The sequence below is a fragment of the Pagrus pagrus genome, assembly GCF_965226575.1.
Source record: "Pagrus pagrus genome assembly, chromosome: 19".
Classification (NCBI taxonomy): Eukaryota; Metazoa; Chordata; class Actinopteri; order Spariformes; family Sparidae; genus Pagrus; species Pagrus pagrus.
This window is the reverse complement of record NC_140203.1, coordinates 1,427,122-1,446,898: the sequence shown is the minus strand read 5'-3', so window position 1 is coordinate 1,446,898 and position 19,777 is coordinate 1,427,122. Positions and strand designations below refer to the sequence as shown.

General features: G+C 43.5%; 1 protein-coding gene across 1 annotated transcript in view; it reads right to left on the bottom strand.

Moving 5' to 3' along the window:
* Nucleotides 1-17,653, bottom strand: part of lhfpl2a (LHFPL tetraspan subfamily member 2a) — a 38,138-nt gene extending 20,485 nt beyond the window's left edge. Inside the window, exons 1-2 of the mRNA XM_084383762.1 lie at nucleotides 17,443-17,653; nucleotides 2,318-2,383 (exon numbers count right to left, since the gene is read on the bottom strand). The gene's annotated coding sequence lies outside the window, so the exon portion shown is untranslated. The remainder of the gene's footprint in view (nucleotides 1-2,317; nucleotides 2,384-17,442) is intronic.
* Nucleotides 17,654-19,777: the final 2,124 nt, after the last annotated feature.

Here is a 19,777-nt window from a genome sequence, read left to right as displayed (position 1 = left end):
CACGGGAGGAAAGTCCATCCACTTGAGATCCCCGTGCTCCTGTTTCCAGGCCAGACTCAGGAAATCAGCGCCTGTGCTGAGCTGATGGTATTTGACCGTCTTCTCTGGGGGGTTAAAAGCATTGTTCTCACTGTGTTTTGTGCTCAGTTTAATCCCAACTTCCCTGTGGCTCCGACACAAACTCCCCTGCAAACTGAGACCTGGCTGGCTGTTTTATCCAAACGCCCCCGGGGGCAGAGCTGTTGTCGGGCACTCTGAGCTAAAACCTGATACCCTGCTCCGAATCAAAAGTAAGCATGTCTGAGGAACGCTGGCACCGGACCCTCTCCAGTTTCAGATAATAAAACTATCGAGTGATATCATCCCCGCTGTCAAGGCTGCTGGCAAACCACATTAATGGCATGTGTAGGAGGAAGGAGACAAGGGATGGAGACAAATGAGGGGAGAAGCCGACTGAAAAGGAGACGCCGAGGACACGAAGGAGAGGTGGGAGGCTGAGAAATGAAGAAGCGTGCTGCTATTGTCGGGCTGGTTTCGGGGGAGTAAAGTGAGAAGTGCTTTCACTTCAGAACAAAGAGACGAGTGTTGAAGAGTCAAAGAAGAAAAACTCACAAAAAAGGGTCAATATCAGATTAGATCTGAAGACTGGAGACCAGCGCAGCATCCTGCAGACACAACAGGAAGAAGGTCTGACTCAGAGCCGACATGGCAGGAAAAATAAAAACTGTCATGTTTCATATTGCAGGAAGAAATTAGCTGAGAGGAGATTATATAACAACAGATGAAAAACAAAAACATATGAGGTTTTTTTTATTCAAATTCATGCAACCAGACTGAACACAGGTCCAAGTAGTCAAGATAACTGTGTTTGTACGCCATTCATAAGCAGTCTGTCAGGTCGAACAGACACTCAGAGGTCAGGTCAGCGTCCAGCGTCACTTCAAGTAGAAAATCTCAACTTTTCAGAAAAAGGCTCTGGTGACGTCACCGTGGCTCTTTTCTTTCTCCTGGCCGAGGCGATAATATTCAATGTGTTTTTCATCACCCACATCCTCCTCGCTCTGATGTCCCGATGTCAAATAAAAAACAAACAGATTAGACTCAGAGGATCAGCGTCCATCGTACAGCGGTCGTCAAGAGATTGTTGTGGCCACAGACCTTCAGCCTGACAGTTAGCCGAGCCTGCTGAGCTTCATGGACCAGAATCAACTAGAAGAAGAGTCAGACCAACTGAAGTCAGCCTGGATTTAACTCGCTGTGTGGAAATAAGAGTGTTTGAAGTTTATAGGTTTCATTCATAAATGAAGCCTCATTATCAGCCTGTTTCTATTATTCTGTCCGGTCCAGAGGACAAAGTGAGATAACAGGAAGTGGAGCGCTGTCATGAGGTCGCCCTATTTCAGGAGCGAAGTGACAAACAGTTCTTCTGTTTATTGTGTTAGCGGGGGCTTTCCACTTTGAAATGACCTTCACAGGTGGTCCCGCTCATTATCTCCCAGCCCGCGTTGTTTTTCCTCCATATTGGAAAAACACGCTCACCCCCGACTTCCTCCTTCATTCAGATAAATACACCGTCAGCGCGGCAGACAATCACAATACAGCGTGAACTTGAAACTGTTGAAGATCATTTAGAGAAAGATGATTCACAGCGTAGTAAAGTGGAAAACACACACTCAGCTTCCAGTTAATGAGGAACAAATCATCAGAACTGTAAATTAAACCAACAACTCTAAAACATCTTATATACAAACTGAACATTGTAACAGTTGTAAAGGATTCAGTTTTTGTTTGTTGTTAATCATTGGATATTTTTACCTCCAAAGACGGAAAAACAACTCTTTAGCTAACTATTCCCAACTAATGAGACACATGACGCCTGCGACATGAGGCTGCAAATACACTAGAGCTCCAACTAATGATTGTTCTAATTAACCCAAACAAATAACAAATAATCAAGAAAATATCTGACAGATTTATCGACGATGAAAGTATTCATCAGTTGCAGGCCTGATGTGAGTCAGTCAGCTTCGGTTGACATAGAAATAGGAAGAAGTTGCTCACAGTAAGAAGCCGACTGAGAAGAGAAAAGGTTTCCAGGTCGTGTTAGATAACACCTGCCAGGAACAATAGGGGCCTTGGGAACAGCTTGTGTTTCCACTGGTAGCAGACAGGTGCCAGGAACCCCAATAATATCATAACAAGAAAAGCAGGAAACCACATTTCTGTTTGTTTGGTTAGTCTGCACAACTCACAAGGGCCTCCTGAGGAAAAGGATCTATTCTGGACTGAACAGTACCGATGAAATTAAAAGACAAACCTCCTGCGTGGACTCTCGTGACAAATCTTCAGTTGAATCCAGATGATGTCAGAGTCGTCTCTGAACCTGTAGAGACAGCAGAAACAAAAGCAGCGATGAGTCCAAAGCACAAAACCACACCGTCTCCAGAGAGCTGCAGCTCACTCGCAGCTGGCTCCGCGACCGAATGAGCATCTTTTTCTCTTTTTTGCTCGTTTGGTATTTTCCATCTAAACCTGAGACGGAGGAGCAGAAACACCTGGAGAAAACCTTTAAACTGTTTCACATGTTCATAAAAACAGAGAGAAGAAGGAGAAACGCTGATGTCTGCGTCCCTCGTCTGACGCTACGATGTCCCTGTGGACGAGTTGCATAATGTGCAGCACAACAAAACACACTGTTTGTGTGTTATATAAGTCGACCGAGTCACCGAGTGGGATCAGTCATCAGCTCCGTGTGAAGAAAGGTGCTGCGAGTTACCACGAATACCACATCCTCATTTGGAGGTGATGGTGGTGTGACAGCTGATGGCTGCCAGGCCAGAGACCACTGTTTTCAAGACAGCGTTTTTAACATTCATAACCGCTGGATAGTTTTCAAGAGGAGCCACAGAGTTGCAAGATGTTTGAGCCTGAAGCCACTGGACATGTTAATGAGGGACTGTGGTGCTTTTACATTTTGTCAGTGTGAAGCCACTGGATGGTTTTAGTGAGCGAACACAGCATTTCAACATGTGCAAACATGAAACCACTGGATATCTTTCACAAGAGACCACAGTGTTTTAACATGTGTAAGTGTGAAACCACTGGATGTAACCTCAGGACATTTCCAGCTGTGTTTGTGGCGACAGAATCAGGTGTTTTAAGCTGAAACATGATCTTTTCTCAACTGGTTTTAAAATTGAAAATTGAAAGAAGCGTAAATTTGACACATAAAGAAATGTGAAGTTTCAACATGTCCGTGGTTTGTAAAAACATTAATAGCCAACTTGTATTCTGGTGATTGGGTTGCATATAAAGCCTCAAACTAAATGAGCTAAGAGGAGAGTACATATTGGACACATTGTGAATATCTGAAACTGGTTTACGCCGGGACCAGCTGATCTCTCTCTTCTGTCTGACAGCGAGTTGACACATTCAGTAAAGCCCCTCGAGGACCCACACCGACCTGAATAAAGAGTTTGGAGAGGTTGGTGACAGTTTCAACATCACTGAAGCTTTAAACACGACGGCTCAGTAAACTGTTGTTGACCCAACAGCCGTCTGTAGCTCTGAAAGATAAGCTAATCCTCCTCAGAGCCAACAGGCAGCGCTTCAGTTGATAGGAACAGACTTCCCCCGTCGTACTGAAGATCAATATTTTTTATTCCAGCGTCGTAACAACACAGATCCTCCGGATGATTATTGGGCTGATCTTTGATCAGCAGCTCGCCACAACAATTTCATGACGTGATAAAATGCCAGTGTTTTGTTTACAGCTTCCCCTCAAACAATCAATCACTGCTACTTTAATCTTGAATTTCATTAAAAGTGTAATGATTTCTTCTGACGTCAGTGGAGGCGATCGGCCCCTTTAATAACAGTAAACAGCACAAACAAACAACACTAATACAAATACTTTATCTTCACCATCACAGTGTCTGTGAGGCAGGAAAGCAATGCTCCCTTTTAGGGCTAATCAGAGAAACTCATGAGGACGACTGATCAAACAGCTTCATGTTACTCTCTTCACACTAACGGCACACATACGTCAGGATGTAAATAATTAACTAATGGCCGACTCTCGTCCCTTTTCCTCGGCTCTGTCGAGGCTTTTTAATGGATTCTGTCCGGAGAGCAGCACTCAGCTCAGCTAACCGTCAGCTCAATAGTCACAACGTTAACAGGATTGCAGAGCTTTCCACTAACTGCTGTGGGAGAAACGGAGCAGATGATATTTATCTCAAGAGGAAGTTAAAGGTGGAGTTTGTGCTGATAGATGGATGATGTGACAGTGAAGGACACGGTGTCTGTGGCTGACAATGCTCTGAAGCTATCGATGGACTTGGGAGTGATCACTAGAGTGTCCTCAGGAGGTCGACACCAGTCCTCTCTCCAGTACCTGGTGCTGGTTTAGGTTCCCGACAAATCCCTTATCGAATCTACACACGGCAGCAACACACACCTCGCTCCGCCTGAAACACCCACAATCCAAACACTGACGTCAGGCGTGGACACGGCGGCCTCCAGGTCTGTCGAAACACCAGCTTTGTTTTTGTGTAAAGTGAAACTCTGATAAGGAAATGTAAGATAATCAAATAAGGTGAAATCAGGGTTTATGAACAGTGGAAAAACAAGCAGCGTTTTGCCACAAAAACTCTGGAATAATGTTGAAACAACACACGGCAGCTTCACTGGGATCACCACACTAATAAACAGCATACCAGCCACACTGCATCGATGCTCTTTCAGCCAATAAAACAATCACAACTTCGTATTTTTGGAGGATTAAGACCTGACAGTTATCACAATCTTTCACACCTGACTCATTTTCTCACGCTGTGATCTGATGAAAACAGGAACCTCAATTTTACACTTAAATTCCGTTAAATTCATTAAAAACAGAGATAAGAGCAGGAACAACCAGCCTGTGACATGTGAGTGAATAAAACAACACGACAGCAGCACAGTCCGTCCTCACACCGACGCTCTGCAGTGTAAACAATTCTTGTCGGACATTTTCCAATTACAGAAGTGGATACACAAATTGAGGGGATTTTCCCTAAGCGGCACAATCCAGCCCGTGCAGGCGTGAAACTCGGGAAACCTCCTGGTTAAGACGGTGTGAGAAGCTGCTGTTTGGGGCTGAGCTGCTGAACCCTTCCACAGCTGGGGGCAGGTTATTATGTGGGGCTGGGGGATGTCTGCTGCCCCACCACAAAAGGCTCTTTCTTAAAGTATTTAAGGGCTTTGGGAACAGGAGAGCTGGAAGGGGAAGTATGTGGGCTGTCAACTGTTCAGCGTTTGGGAACTACACTTATTAGCTTTCATATTCATCCATCTGGACTGTTTTGGTGTGAGCTGTAGAGATCTCTGTCTTCTCTTGAATATAACTGAACTAGATGGTGTTGTGGTGCTCAAAGCGCCAACAAAAATACATGTGAATAACTCGACAGCAACGTCTCTGTGCAGAAATCTTGTGGCTTGTGTTGTGAGCAGTTTCATGGAGGAACTACTTTCTTTTTCGTATCATCGCGCAAAAGGAAACGTGCATCTACTCGTAGACGAGAGGTCGTGTTTGATGTAAACATTAACAGCTCCTGTAGCTTCAGATGTTACAGACACGTGAGGGTGATATCAGTCCTCTAATCTCAGCAAAAAACTTTCCCAATATGTCAGAGTATGTTCAGTGAAAGTGTAAAGTGTAAATCAAAGGTCGGTTCTCTGGAGGCTGTGACACACGGAGCACTAACATTTACATCTGGCAGCAAGGAAAGACAAAACGAATCGTCCTCCTCGGCCTCTGCATCTGTTTAACATTCAGCATTCATTCCTCTCTCCTCTTCTTCTCTTCGGGCAGTAATGAGAGGCATGTGAGGCCGAGCAGAGAGACGCTCTCATTAAAATAACCAGCTCAGGAGCTCCGACCCTCCGGCTAACACACACACACACACACACACACACACACACACACACACACACACACACACACACAACACAGGTGTTAGCAGGCAGCTCCATCCACCAACTCTCTGCAACACTAATCACTGATGCTTCAACTAACTGTTCAACAAGTGATTCAGAGTCCTGAGCAAACATTTAAAGAGCACAAAAAACAGATCGTCTCCTGACCTCACCTGTCTGATCCCAGAGGTCAAACACAACATGTTGAAGTGATTAACGGATGTGGATCAGGAGGGAACATCTGTCTCTGGAGCGCACAGAAACACAATACGTACTGTACTGAACGTGTCAATAAGACTGTAAGTGAATGAGCGTCGCAGCTGCTGTCTGATACAATACAAAACAGACGTGACCAACGATGACCTCATCATTGTGCTCAGCTGTGTGTGTGTGTGTGTGTGTGTGTGTGTGTGTGTGTGTCACTGGAACATTTTTATAGGAGAAGGAAACTGTTGCTGCATCAGCACCACAGAAACCGCTCGGTGGCAGCTCGGTGGATCCAGTTTGGTTCATGTGGGACGATATCTCTCAGTCCTGTTGAATTAAAAACGAGCAGCAGTCGGTGATGAGACGAGGCTCTGTCGCGTAGAATGAAAGGAATGTGCAGAATAATGGTGAGGCATAAAAACGCATAAATAAAAGCAATTATTGTTCTGGAGAATAATGAGTATTGTCTGTTGCCGCTCAGCTGGGCAGCTGTATTACATTTAGCACACATTATTTTAGGAGCCAGCGTGGAGACGGAGGAGCTTTGAACGCTCTGCCAGCAGCTCTTCAAAGAGAAGAGGGAAACTGTCGGGATGCCGGAGCCTGAGCAGCTTCCGCCTCGGGTTCGGGTGTGAGTTTGTCTGTTGATGCCGACTGAGACGCAGAAACAATGCTGCTTCACAATAAAGAGTCTAGCAAAGATTTGGATTTATGTGGAGGGGTGTTTCCCCTCTCTGTGTTTCCAGTCAGCTTCCTCTTTAAAGGTGCAGTCTGTAGATGGTTAATGAGAAGAGAAAGATCTTCACTGACTACTAATCAAACTCTCTTTGTTTTCATGACTGAATAAACAAACTGACCTTAAAGGGCAACACAATTTATACTGTTTTACTGTGTTTATATGTGGCGGACCCTGCCACCTTTCTAGCTTTGAACAGTGTTCTGGGACCTGATTTCCCTCTGAGAGCAGCTTGTTTATTCACTGATGGAACAACGTTTGTATTATTACCTCATTAAATGTTGTAAATACTAAAATTCTCGGTGGCGTTCAGGGTTCTTTAAAATGATTATCTGTGGATGAAAATCGATCCTCAGTGACATTATGTCCCTTTCTGATGACATCATACCACTAACATCCAGCTCTGTCTCCTCAGTTAGTCGCTAATTCCCTTCGACACAAACACACAACCCGTCTTCACTTGCACAAAAAACACTTAACACTGCAGCTCGAGCCATCACAAAAGGACCGTAAAGTAAAAACACAAGGTGTGTTTTACTCCCTCAGGCGCACACTGATTGCACACTCTGCACTAATGCAATGATTATCCACACTCTATCCAATTTCCTCTTGTGTGTGTGAGTGTGTGCTTACATGTGTGTGTGTGTGTGTGTGTGTGTGTGTGTGTCCTGCCTGTAAACCACAGACCGCACACACAGCACACAGAGATGACATCAGCGAGCAGTGATTAGTCTGTTAAACACAACAGATGCTGCAGTGAGGCTGGTTTATCATTCTTATTAAGTGGAAAATCAAAAGAGGAAGAAGAGATAAAAAATAACGACTGTCGGGCGACTTTAACTCTTCTGCGTTCAGACGTGGTGACGTCATCACTGACGTCTTCACATATGATAACACACAGGTGTATTAACTGCCCTTCATTGTGGACGAGAGGGTAATTTCTCTGGACTGGATGTTAGCCAAATCTCTCCCAGACATGATGACAGACATAATGAGCAAAGGGGCTTCACGTGAGCTGACACACACACACACACACACACACACACACATCCCCCTCCTTTATGTGCTGCAGCCTCGCTAATGTTCGCCAAATTGTGTTATCATGTCTGAGAGACGAAGAGGCATCATCTTCCCCCGTCTAGCCTCTGAACCCGTGAACCCGCAGCGATAAAGAGTCCCTCTCAGCGTCACCGGCTGTTGGCCTGCAGGAATCTAACGGCTCTGCAGCAGCGAGGCCATAACGGCTTCTTTAACGTGCCTAACCGTCCAGAGAAGAGGGGAAGATAAGATCAGGTAAGTGTTTACGTGATGAGGGAAGTGCATGACTGCCGTTAAACTGCCTGAACTGAGCTACGTCAACTCTGAAGTGGATACGAGCTTAAAATACTGTTCAGGTGTTGACAGCGTTCAGTCGACACTTTGTGGTTTCGGACGTACCTTTAAAAAGGTCAGTTGACCAGAAATACAAACATTTTCTCTCATTTAGTTTTTGTGGTATCAAGCGACACAGACACAAACATCCACCCCCGACATTTCTGCCTCCTCAGCAAGAAACATTTAGAAAATATTCAACAACAAGCTTTGTTAGAAACAGTGCTCATGTTACTCTGTACAGTCCACACAGCTCACTGTCTGTCAGCAGGTTTTACAGACAATAGTTCTTCAGTGGAGAGTAGTTCAAATGTAAACCACTGACAGGGAGGTCTGACCTGCTGGACCGACTGGTGGATATAGACCTTATTGATTAAAGGTGATCAGGAATCAAAGTAACATTAATTCAGTCACGTTAAAATGTACAGTCCAACCTTAAAGGTCGACTGTGGAAGCAGCTTGTTATGACAACTATTTATGTTTCTTGTTAGGCGGCGACCTCTAGTGCCCGTAGTAATTATTAAGGAAGCAAAGGAGGAAGTCAGGTGACGTTATAACCTTAAAGAGCGACAAAGTCGGCATAGGGAGGAGGACTGGGTGGCTGGTTCGGTTGAACAAGCACAGGACTTTAATCCGAGAGACCAATGTTTGTGACAGTTTTAACTTACTATTGTAGCAAAGTTACATCACAATCAACGCAACATAAGTTACGTACGTAACATAGCTATTTAAACCAAAACCACAATGTTTTCCTAAATATAACCAAGTAGTTTTCTGACCTCAACCTAACCAAACTGTGAGCGTATTACAAAGATATGGTTCACCAGTTGCTATAAGGTGTGTGGTTACCACAGGCTGAAGATATTAACACATTTTGTTCTGCGACATAAAATACATCATTACATGTGCATTCTGTGTATTAAAAATGGCGGTTGCTAACAGGCATCTGAATGAGACTACAGAGGTTGTCGGGGACGTTAAACATCATCACTCTGCTTGTGGTTTTCCTGCAGTTGGTTTGTAAAACAGCCAGCAGCAGAGCTGATGCAGCAGACTGTGAGCTGTAGTTTCCCCGGTAAACACACCGACCTCTTCGGCTGTCTCAGCTGCAGCTCAGAGACACTCTGGCAGTGAAGACCAGCTCCAGAGGACGAGTGACACCGAGAGGAGCAGCAGGAGACCAGGAAGGAGGCTGAAGAGGTCGGTGTGTTTACTGGGAAGCTACAGCTCATAAACTGCCATCAGAACCAAAGTAAAACAGGCAGAACCAGAGCTACACTACACCGAACACACAGACTCATCTGCTCACTAGTCCGTCTTTACAGGCCCACTTTAGTTACACACTATTGTACGGACACTGGAAAACCTCCGTTATCCCCAACGACACTAACATGTGAGACAAGGTTTATAAAAATGTCATCTTAGTGCGGAAAGAAAAGCAAAGCAGACGAAGAAATATGCGTTTTTAAATCCATATTAGAGCGATCTCGTGTTGACTGAACAAAGTAAATTTTATACAGATGGACAGAATAATGGATGGAGGTCAGAGGCAGCTATTAAAGAAAGCGGTGCCCCTCAGAGGAAGCGATCTGCGGGGCAGCGGGGTTGTCAAAGGGAAGTCACGACGCTGGAAGGAGGGGGGCCGAGGCAGAGAGGGTACAGAGGCAGCTCCAGACGGCTGCTCCTGGAGATGGATCACAGATGTCTGACCTCGGCCGCTCCACTTAATTGTGAAACAAAAGACTTACCTTCTCTTTCTCCCTCCTCCTTTTTTAAACTTGTTTTCCTTTATGCCTGCTCTGTGTCTCCCCACACTATCATTACTTCGCTCTATGATTCACTTTTCTTGCGCCTGTGTTTACTCGTCCCTCCCTGCAGCGACGGACAGCGTAATCTCTGCTCTCTTCAGACAGCAAACACCACTTAGCTGTGGAGGGCCGGCCCGAAAGACAACAGCAAACAAAGAAATGCCTCATTGCCCGCTTTCTTTTTTTTCTCCATATAAAGGCCGACTTTGGACGAGTCAGAGCAAAGGTCAAGAATTTAAAACTTGAGACAACTGCAGTGAGCTATTGTTGCAGAGATGCTTTTCTGGCTGTGTACATTTATTTCAAGGAGAGATGAGGTGACTCTGCGCTGAAGCTAAAACTGTGTCAGTGTTTATTTAACCAGAGCCAGGTCGCTGCTGGTCATACCTGAGATCGTATCAAACAGGATGCATCTGTTGACAAGCCTGTGGCTGGGAAAACCAGCCTGGCAAATTCCGGTTAAATTCAATTAAGCCTGCTCTTATCAGCGTGGTCTACTAACCGGAGCATTGTCTGATATCGTTTCAAGTCACAGCGGAGAATCAAGCCTGACTGCGTCTTTCTTGTCGCATGAAATCTGTAATTTCACCCTTGAAACAACAGGAAAAAGATCTTAACACAGGTCCTGAAGCCTGTGTGGTCCCACAGGTCCTGTAACATTATCCCATCCCAGTCCAGTGGAGTCGTCACCCTCACCTGCAGAGTCCTCACCCTACAAATCAAATCACAGCTGCACAGATCATTAGGCGGACCTCTGCCCGGTGACCAGTCAACTTTAGTGGAGACGTTCAGTCAGAAGACTTTACGTAGTTTTACACCAAATATTACACAAACGTTTAAAACTTAACAGCCCAAAATGTTCCGCTCAAACCCTTTAGTGAATACAACTGTCTGAAATCAAGGACACATTCCTCAAAAATCACCATTACGTTTGTAAAGTGCTAACTGGTGGAGAAATGAGAGCCTGACAGCACAGCTACAGTTACAAAGTGGGACAAACAGTGAACTACAGTGAATACAGTTGGTAATGTGAGCAGGATCAGGTCAAACCAGTGACCTGCCTTAGATTTCATATGAGTCACCTCCATTAAAACTAGGTCCGCCAAGGCGTGATGCTGAGACAGACAGAGGGTTACAGCCGGCGGTCCTGCTGCTGTGCTCTGGGGGTACAGTGGTGATAATGACCGGTGACAGCCTGCCAGCCCAAACCAAAGCAGGGTTTCCATGGTGCTGTTGAAACCGGGACCCAAACACGAGGAGCAGCGTGGGCTCAGACCGGCTGCAGGATGTCGCAGGAAAAGTGAGGCAAAGTGAAACGGCTCAGTCGGAAACCTGGAAAGTAGGACGAAGCTGATCGGGGGATCTTTTAAATGAATGGAGCTCGACTCAAAATGAAACTACAGATAATGATTTTCCACCAAATGAGGATGTTGTTGGTCATTTGTGGATTTTAGGCCAGAAGACACAAAAGAAGAAACATAGACACATGCTCCAGCTTTATTCATTTACACTACTCTTAGTTACTAAATGAGTTTTTATATTTTAGTGTTTCAGTTGATTCTTTATTCTTTGAAATATCTGAGTTTTTATTTCCCCAAAGATAATGCGACGCATTTCATTTGACTTTTATTGCCTATCCAAACTATTTTTGGGTGGTTTAAGTAATTTATAAAACAAAATGCTGAATATTTGCAGCTTTTAGCATCTTAAATGTGAGAATTTACTGTTTTTCTCTGTTTCGTGTCACTTTAAGTTGAACAGCATTTGGTTTTGGACGATTTTCCACTTGTACAATATCGCGTGACGTATATCCGTTACACAGAAACTGACAATAATAATCACTTGCAGCCTTGTTTGAAAAGGTAATACATTCATAGACTCTGTTTCTTTCTAGTCATTGTTTTCTTTGTCTGCAATGAACTGAAACCTGAAAGCACATGAAGACTTTGAGCGGTGACACAAACACAAAGTACAATCCTCTTGTAATCTCGTTCGCACGGCTCAAAGCCTTTTCCGTGACCTAAAGACAGACTGAACATATGATACAGCCTTATCGCACATCACACACAGGCTGCCTATTGTGGCGGGTCAACATTATCATACAGCTGTGAGGCCGAGTCTCTGAGCGACTCCAGCTCAATCATATTCAAACGGCTCAGACACAACGCCAGCTGGTACAAAAACACAGGATACAGGAGAGGCAGCGCTGACAAAGAGACATCAAGTGAAGTGAATGTTGAACACACCCGGCAGAGTTTAATGAGCCTGCAGTTGCTCAGGGACGAGATAAGTGCCGGAGGCCATGCAGCTGCAAAACCCACCGTCCGTCTGCCGTGCAGCCCCCTGAGACCGACCCCCAGCTCGCCACAAAGGAACAAAACCCACTCTCCTCATTTCACCCGACAGGAGGGTCCTGCCCCCCCGTCTGCCCTCCACAAGTCATCCACCCTCTTTCTCTCCACACAAGCCTACAGTCACATTTCAATTGATAGAGAGGACAAGTGTAGGGTGAGGCCTTTGTTATTGTGAGGACCCCACCCTGCTGGTTTCCCAGTAAACAGCCGGCCGTAGAGCTGCTGGAGGCAGATGTACCCCCAGGAGAGGCTCATCCCCGGGAGCCACGGGGGGCTCCGGAGACGGAGAGAGCCGGAGAAAATAGAGAGACCAGGGGAGGGATGAAAAGAGAGGGGAGAGGAGGGTGATCAGCTCCACGCTGCCTAATCTAATCAGCGTGCATGACTGCCCACAGCGAAGACACGTAGAGGAGGATCATTCAGAGGGCTGTGGAGGGCTGGGAGAGTCAGGAGGTCACGGAGAGGCTGCTGGACACTGTCACGCTTCACCTGGTGTGGTTTGAGCTCTCTAACTGTACGTCAAACAGAAGTTAAGGTGAAGAGAAGAGGCTGATCGAAAAGTTACCAAAACTGACATAACTACAGTCACATGGGTACGTTCGATAAGTTACAGTCACATACAATAAAGTCATAATCAATGATTTTCTGTTTATTGTTAAATGCAAAACAACTTAATAAACCATCCACTGTGAGAACAGGAGCTTGTCCACAGATGTATTTGCTGGTAGATATTATGTGATCATCTAAACGAGGTAAAACGCGACAGTATTCATGATATACTCGCCATTTTTATTTGAAATTCAAGCTACTTTTAATGGAAGTAGTTTAATAACTTTTTAAAACCTGCTTTTGTGTTCGTGTCTTTACTACAACACCAAAACCTCTGAGTAGTACTGGACGCATTTCTGAGTCAAAACATGAAAAGTTTAGGCTGTTAGCTTAACTTTAATGATAGCTTACCACTGCAATGAGACAGCAGAGGCAGTCTGCAGCTGGCTTCATACGTTACGTTCAGAAGACACACAGCAGTTAGAAAATGCCTCTCGTCCTCTGTATGTGCAGACCGTGACACAGACTTTTCCAGTCGCAGTGAAACAGCCCGTCTCTGAACCGCCTGTATTAAAAAAGAAATAAACTCGGACACGGCGCTGCTGTAATCCACTCAGAAATACTCCTTCTAGAAGCTCGGGTGGAAAAACCTAATAACGTAATGTGCCCCAGTTTAGATTTGTCTGAGTTTTAAGACTGTCTTCTTTCGCATTACGTCAATTTTACAGCCAAATAAACAAAGTTTAAGGCAGCGAGACGCGTATTAAAAACCACCTCTGTGATGTGTTGGTTTGATTAGAGCGCTTCCTGGATGCTCCTGTTGAAAGTTTTATTGAGACTCACTGAGCACCAGAATAATACTGTGAGGTGGAAGAATGACCAAGTAAAGCGCTGATTGTTAAAACCAGATGTTGTTGGGAACTAACTCCACGTACAAGTGCAACAATTACAGTAGTCTGAGGAAGTAGAGCACAAATAAACCAGCCTTGTTATCTACAGAGGACAACATCCACAGCCGGGCTTCTGCTGCTACAAACTGTATTCCAGATGTTAGTCCCAGCCGGCCGGAGTCATCTGGTTTAACCTCTGACCCAGGAGCAGCCGGTCATTTAGCTGATTTCACACTCTGGTCACGGTGACACCACGATCCTGGCTCTGGTTTCAGACACACACTGATAGTGCTCAGGTCTGATTTCCATCAGCAGAGATATTTACACTCACAGACGCGTAAAAGTTAAGTGTTTATTTAGGATCCGAATGCTTCGAGAGGATGTAGATCAACTCATCCACAGAAAATAATCCTCATTCCAGGAGAAATATACCGACCGAGCCCATAAACTGCAGCCAGCATCCTGGATTAATGACAAAAGCAAAGCCATCGAAGCTGGAGAGAGCACGAGAGGCCGATGATGTGGTCTGCATGAACTTTTGTTTTATTTTCTGTAACGTGCATTAGAAGCATCACCAACTGCATCCTCTGCACCGGCAGGAAGGAGGAGGCTGGTGATTTTTCCATGCTTTGAAAGTTTCTGTTTTGGAAAGGAGATGAAAAAAAAAACATAAAAGAAGTTTTCCAAAGCATCTGCGCTGCCAGGCTGCCAAGGAGAGAGAAGCGCATGTATTTTTGCTTTCCTTGTGGCCTAAAGGAGTTTTTCTGCAGGGTCGTAATGAATGAACCAAAGGCTTTTTTTTTTTTTTAATGGGCCAAACACGGAGCCCTGAGGGACCACGTGCACTGGCACATCAGCTCAAACCACCGGCAATCCCTGACCAATCCAACCGACCGCCATCTTTAAAGGCTAGTCACTCATTCAGTGATGACCTCAGCATCATTAAACATCTGAAGCTCAGTTACGTGCACTTAAAAAAAGAGAAATTACAAAGACACGGCTCAAGATAATTACAGAATATAGACTCAGGAGTGAGATCACACTGCGGCTGCACACACAGCTGCTAATAAAGTGACAACAATACATTCAACTACAGCGATTTAGCACAAGAGCAGCGATGAATAGATGTTAAATTAAACTGCTTTGATAATCAATTTATCGCTTTGTTCTCATTCTCATTACATATTGCTACATTTTTCACTTAACTGACTTTTTATTGAAGGAGTAGTTTGGGTTTTTGGGGGGTAATAAGCTTATTAGTGTTTCTGTTAAGGCTTAGCTGGCAGTTAGCTTAGCTTTCTGGCTAGATGGAAACAGGAAGAAAACAGCTAGCATGGCTTTTGACTTTACAAACAAAGCACATCACATTAATTACCAAGCTTTAGCAGTGGTATTACTTCTTTTTTACCTTCGTACACAGCCATGGCTAGCTGTTAAGCTAAGCTAGCTGCCGGCTGGCTCTAGCTTCATAATAAGCATAGGCTACAGACACGAGGGTAAACAATTCAATTAATTGCCAACTATTCTTTAGATTCATCGCTTTGAGTAAAAGTCAGTATTCTCATTACATCAGGCTTTTTTAGGACAAAAAAGTCTAAATTATCAGATTCCAGCTCGTTAAATGTGAATATTTTCTGGTTTCTTTCCTCGTCTATGAGCGTAAACTGAGTATGTTTGAGTTGTGGACAAAACAAGACATCTGAGGACAAACACTGATCTACATTTCACCATTGTCTGACAAATGAATCGCCAGTGGGTAAAGAAAACACTCAGTTGGTTGCAGCCCTATTCTGCACAACACTACAAACTTCAGCTCCATAGTGTTAATCTATTAGCAGAGAGAGCAAATTCCACGTGGAAACAGAAAACATATGGCTCTGATCTTTCCTACCACAATGATGAGGTTTGGAACAAAAACACTGCGTCTATTACAACACTGCAATAAAGAGCATCACACGTGGAAAAAGAAAAAAAATCACCGCTTGTGGGGAAACACGTGGATAAAACGCAAAGCAGGGCGTCCTCATGTGAAGTCTACGGCAGCGTACCTGACTTCAGTTACACTGAGATCCAACGACCTCACATATAAAAAGGTGTTGACACACAAACAGACCCACAGGTGAGACCAGTTCTCAGGTTTACTGTTGAAACAACAAGACGAGAATCTGTGTCAGAACAACACACTCACACCTTCAACCCGTCCACAGGATCAGGTGTTCGGGTCGATGACGCTGTCATAGAAAATCAAACTGGTTGTTCGTGGAGTTGAGACTGAACTGATGAAAATGTGTTTGAGTCGTTTAACAAGAACAAATAGAAAGTTCTGACTCCTCATGTCGTCGTATTTGATGGTAAACTCAATATATTTAAGCTTCGGACTGCAGATCGGACAAAACAAACATTATCTTGAGCTTTGGAGAAATCAGAACAACGTTTTCTGTCAGATTTTGATAGATTAAAGTCATTTTTGAGTCATAATGCAAACAGAAAATGATCATTTTTACTCATTTTACAACAATAAACACAGCCACCCGGCTCCTATTTGACTGTAAACTCAATATATTTGGGTTTTGGACTGTTGGTTGGACAAAAACAAGACTTTGGCAAGTATTATCTTGAGCTTTGGAGAATGTAGGATGGACCTGGGCAACGTTTTCTGTCAGATTTTGATTAGATAAGAAGATTAAAGTCATTTTTGAGTTAGTAAACCTTGTTCCAGATCCTCATGTTGTCTCATTTGACAGTAAACTCAATATATTTGAGTTTCAGACTGTTGGTCAGACTTTAGCAAACATTATCTTGAGAAATTAGGAACCTTTGTCACCATTTTCTGACAGATTTTGACAGATTGAAGTAGTCTTTCAGTCAATAATCCAAACACTGTCTTGTTTAAATGATTTGTCAACTGACAGAAAATCTATTTGAGTCATTTCACAAGAATAGATTAAGTTCCAGCTCCTCATGTTGTCCTAATGGACATCTAACTCAACATATTTGAGTTTTGGACTGCAGGTTTGACAGAAACAAGACTTTTGCAAACATTATCTTGAGTTTTAGAGAAATTAGGAACCTTTACCACCATTTACAGACAGATTATAAACAACTACTTTCATGGACTAAAGTCATTTTTGACAAAGTAATCCAATCATCGTCTTGATTTTGCCTCTCAAACTTAATAAAAATCACTTTTACTTCCCTCAAATTGAATATTTCTGTATTTCTGACCTGAGTCCAGCTTAAATAAACACCTCTGTTCTAACATCTGTCCCTGTCCACTGTCCTCCTGGTGAAGCCTGATGCAGATGGAGGAGACGGCTGATAATGGAGCTCACATCGGGCTCAGGCTGAGCTGCTCTGCCCTGAAAAGCATCAGTCTGCTCGGCTTTCCTGCCACGAGTTTCCCCGCACAGCTCCGAGAGCCAACACACCCACACACCTGGAAAGAGTCGTCAGAAAGTCTCAGTGAAGGAGTCGGAGAGTCTCTGAGGAGCCTCCAGTCACATAATCTCTGTGTTGTTGTAGAAAAGTGGAGTAAAGCGGAGTTTTTGTCTCCAGCAGCAGATACTCACAGTCCGGCTCCTGCTGGCTCAGATTTCTGCAGCGACGCGTCTGGAAATCCACAAAGTTGACGGATCTTCTGGATTCTTCTCTGAACTTCTGCTGTCGGGTTTATTCCGGGTTTTATTGTTCTGCTCCTTCAGAGTCTCTGCTTCATCCTCCACGTTTTCTCCGGGACGACAGAAGAATGAATGGCTCCCTCCGTCCTCCGCTGCCCGGACACACCGCTGCTGGATGGGAGTGACTGCTCCGCCAGCTCCCGCCCCCTCCACCAATCACCGCGGCTCATACTGAGACCAGGGCGCCCATTGTTTATGTAATGTGATGTCACGATAGAGGCTTTATTTATGTAATGTAATGTCACGATAGAGGCTTTATTTATGTAATGTGATGTCACGATAAAGTTATTATTTATGTAATGTGATGTCACGATAGAGGCTTTATTTATTTAATGTGATGTCACGATAAAGTCATTATTTATGTAATGTGATGTCACGATAAAGTCTTTATTTATTTAATGTAACGATAAAGTCATTATTTATTTAATGTGATGTCACGATAGAGTCATTATTTATTTAATGTGATGTCACGATAAAGTCATTGTTTATTCAATGTGATGTCACGATAGAGTCTTTATTTATCTAATGTCATGATAAAGTCATTATTTATTTAATGTCACGATTGTGGTGTCATGATAGAGTCTTTATTTATTTAATGTGATGTCACGATAAAGTCATAATAAAGTCATTATTTATATGTCACGATAAAGTCATTATTTAATGTGATATCACAATAAAGTCATTATGTATGTGATGTAATCATAATAAAGTCATTATTTATCTAATGTGATGTCACGATAAAGTCTTTTTTTTATCTAATGTCACCATAAAGTCATAATACACTTATTATTTATGTAATGTAATGTCACAAGAAGATTAATTATTTATGTAACGTCATCGCGATAAAGTCATAATATATTCATTATTTGTTTAATGTCAAATACCATCTGAAGTATCTGCACATAAATGAAAACCTGAAACATTTCTCATGTTAAAATGAATCAACACTTTGATTTAAAGCTCTTGAAGGTAAAGAGCAGTTTTTTTTACTTCACTACATTTAATTTATAAAATCAAAGTCAGAATTTCCTCTTTATCTCTTTATTCAACGATTATAACTGAACATGTTGTCGTGTCTGTGAAGCAGTTGTTGTCTTCTCAGATTACCCGTCGGTCTGTACAGCTTTTATTCACACAGTATTACGTGAACATTTGGATAGTCTACATGTCACATTCTCTCTAAATCTGTGTCTTAACCTTTACTGGGAGGCTAACAGCTGAGCCGGACTCACACCAGTCAGTCACACACAGTCTGCAGACTCCATCTATTCAGGCCCAACATGTCGGTCTATACGCTGCACAGCAGAGACACACTTAGCATTATTTCCAGACATGTGTCTATGCATCTCCTGCTCCCAGTCTCCATCTTCTATTGTTGCCAGCTTCAGTAGAGAAACACCAGGCCTGGTGCGAGGATCGGCCCATAGAAGAACAGGAACAGTGCAAGACAACAACTTTTGTATATTCATGCACGCTTTGCACGACAGTGAACGAGTATGAATGGACTATTTTGAGGCTGTTGTGACTAGGAGGGGAACAACTGGTGCCAGGACCTCGCTGCCCTCTTATTTGTGCTCCTCGGTCAGTGAAACGAGACTTGAGTGGAGTGAAAACAGAAGTCTCATGACTCGGTCTGGGAGTTTCTGGCTAAACAACTCTGCAGTCATTGTCAATAACAGCAGCCCTGATGGTTTCCGTCCACTTCCTGGGATCAGACTGACTTTCGGTTTGACACTCACAATATTACACGCTCGTATATACATGAACGATTCCTGTGATAAATACAGTTTGAGCTTCAAAATGGAAATTCAACTCTCACTGATTTACAATCCTGCATGAAACTTTTCTCTCTGTTTACATTGTTCACTAAATAACCTGACACATTACATCAGATTACTTACTACATATGGGGTATCTATAAAGTACTTCATGGGTATTTATACTGGAACAAATATGTACTACAAGTAGAAGGAAGAGGAAGAGAAGCTGGGGAGTTATTGAGTTAAATAAAAGATAAATCTCACTATAAATACTTTTACTACCTCATGACAGGGTAAAATACGGAGGCCCTGAGGGGACACATTTCCCCCAATGTGTGAGACAGAGTGAAAAAACTGAGAAAAAACATGTAAACACGTTTTTAAACAGTTATTATTAATGTGGCGTTCATTATTGGCAGAAAGGAGGAAGTTCTTTTGTATCTGTAGCTTTAAACAGTAACAGGATA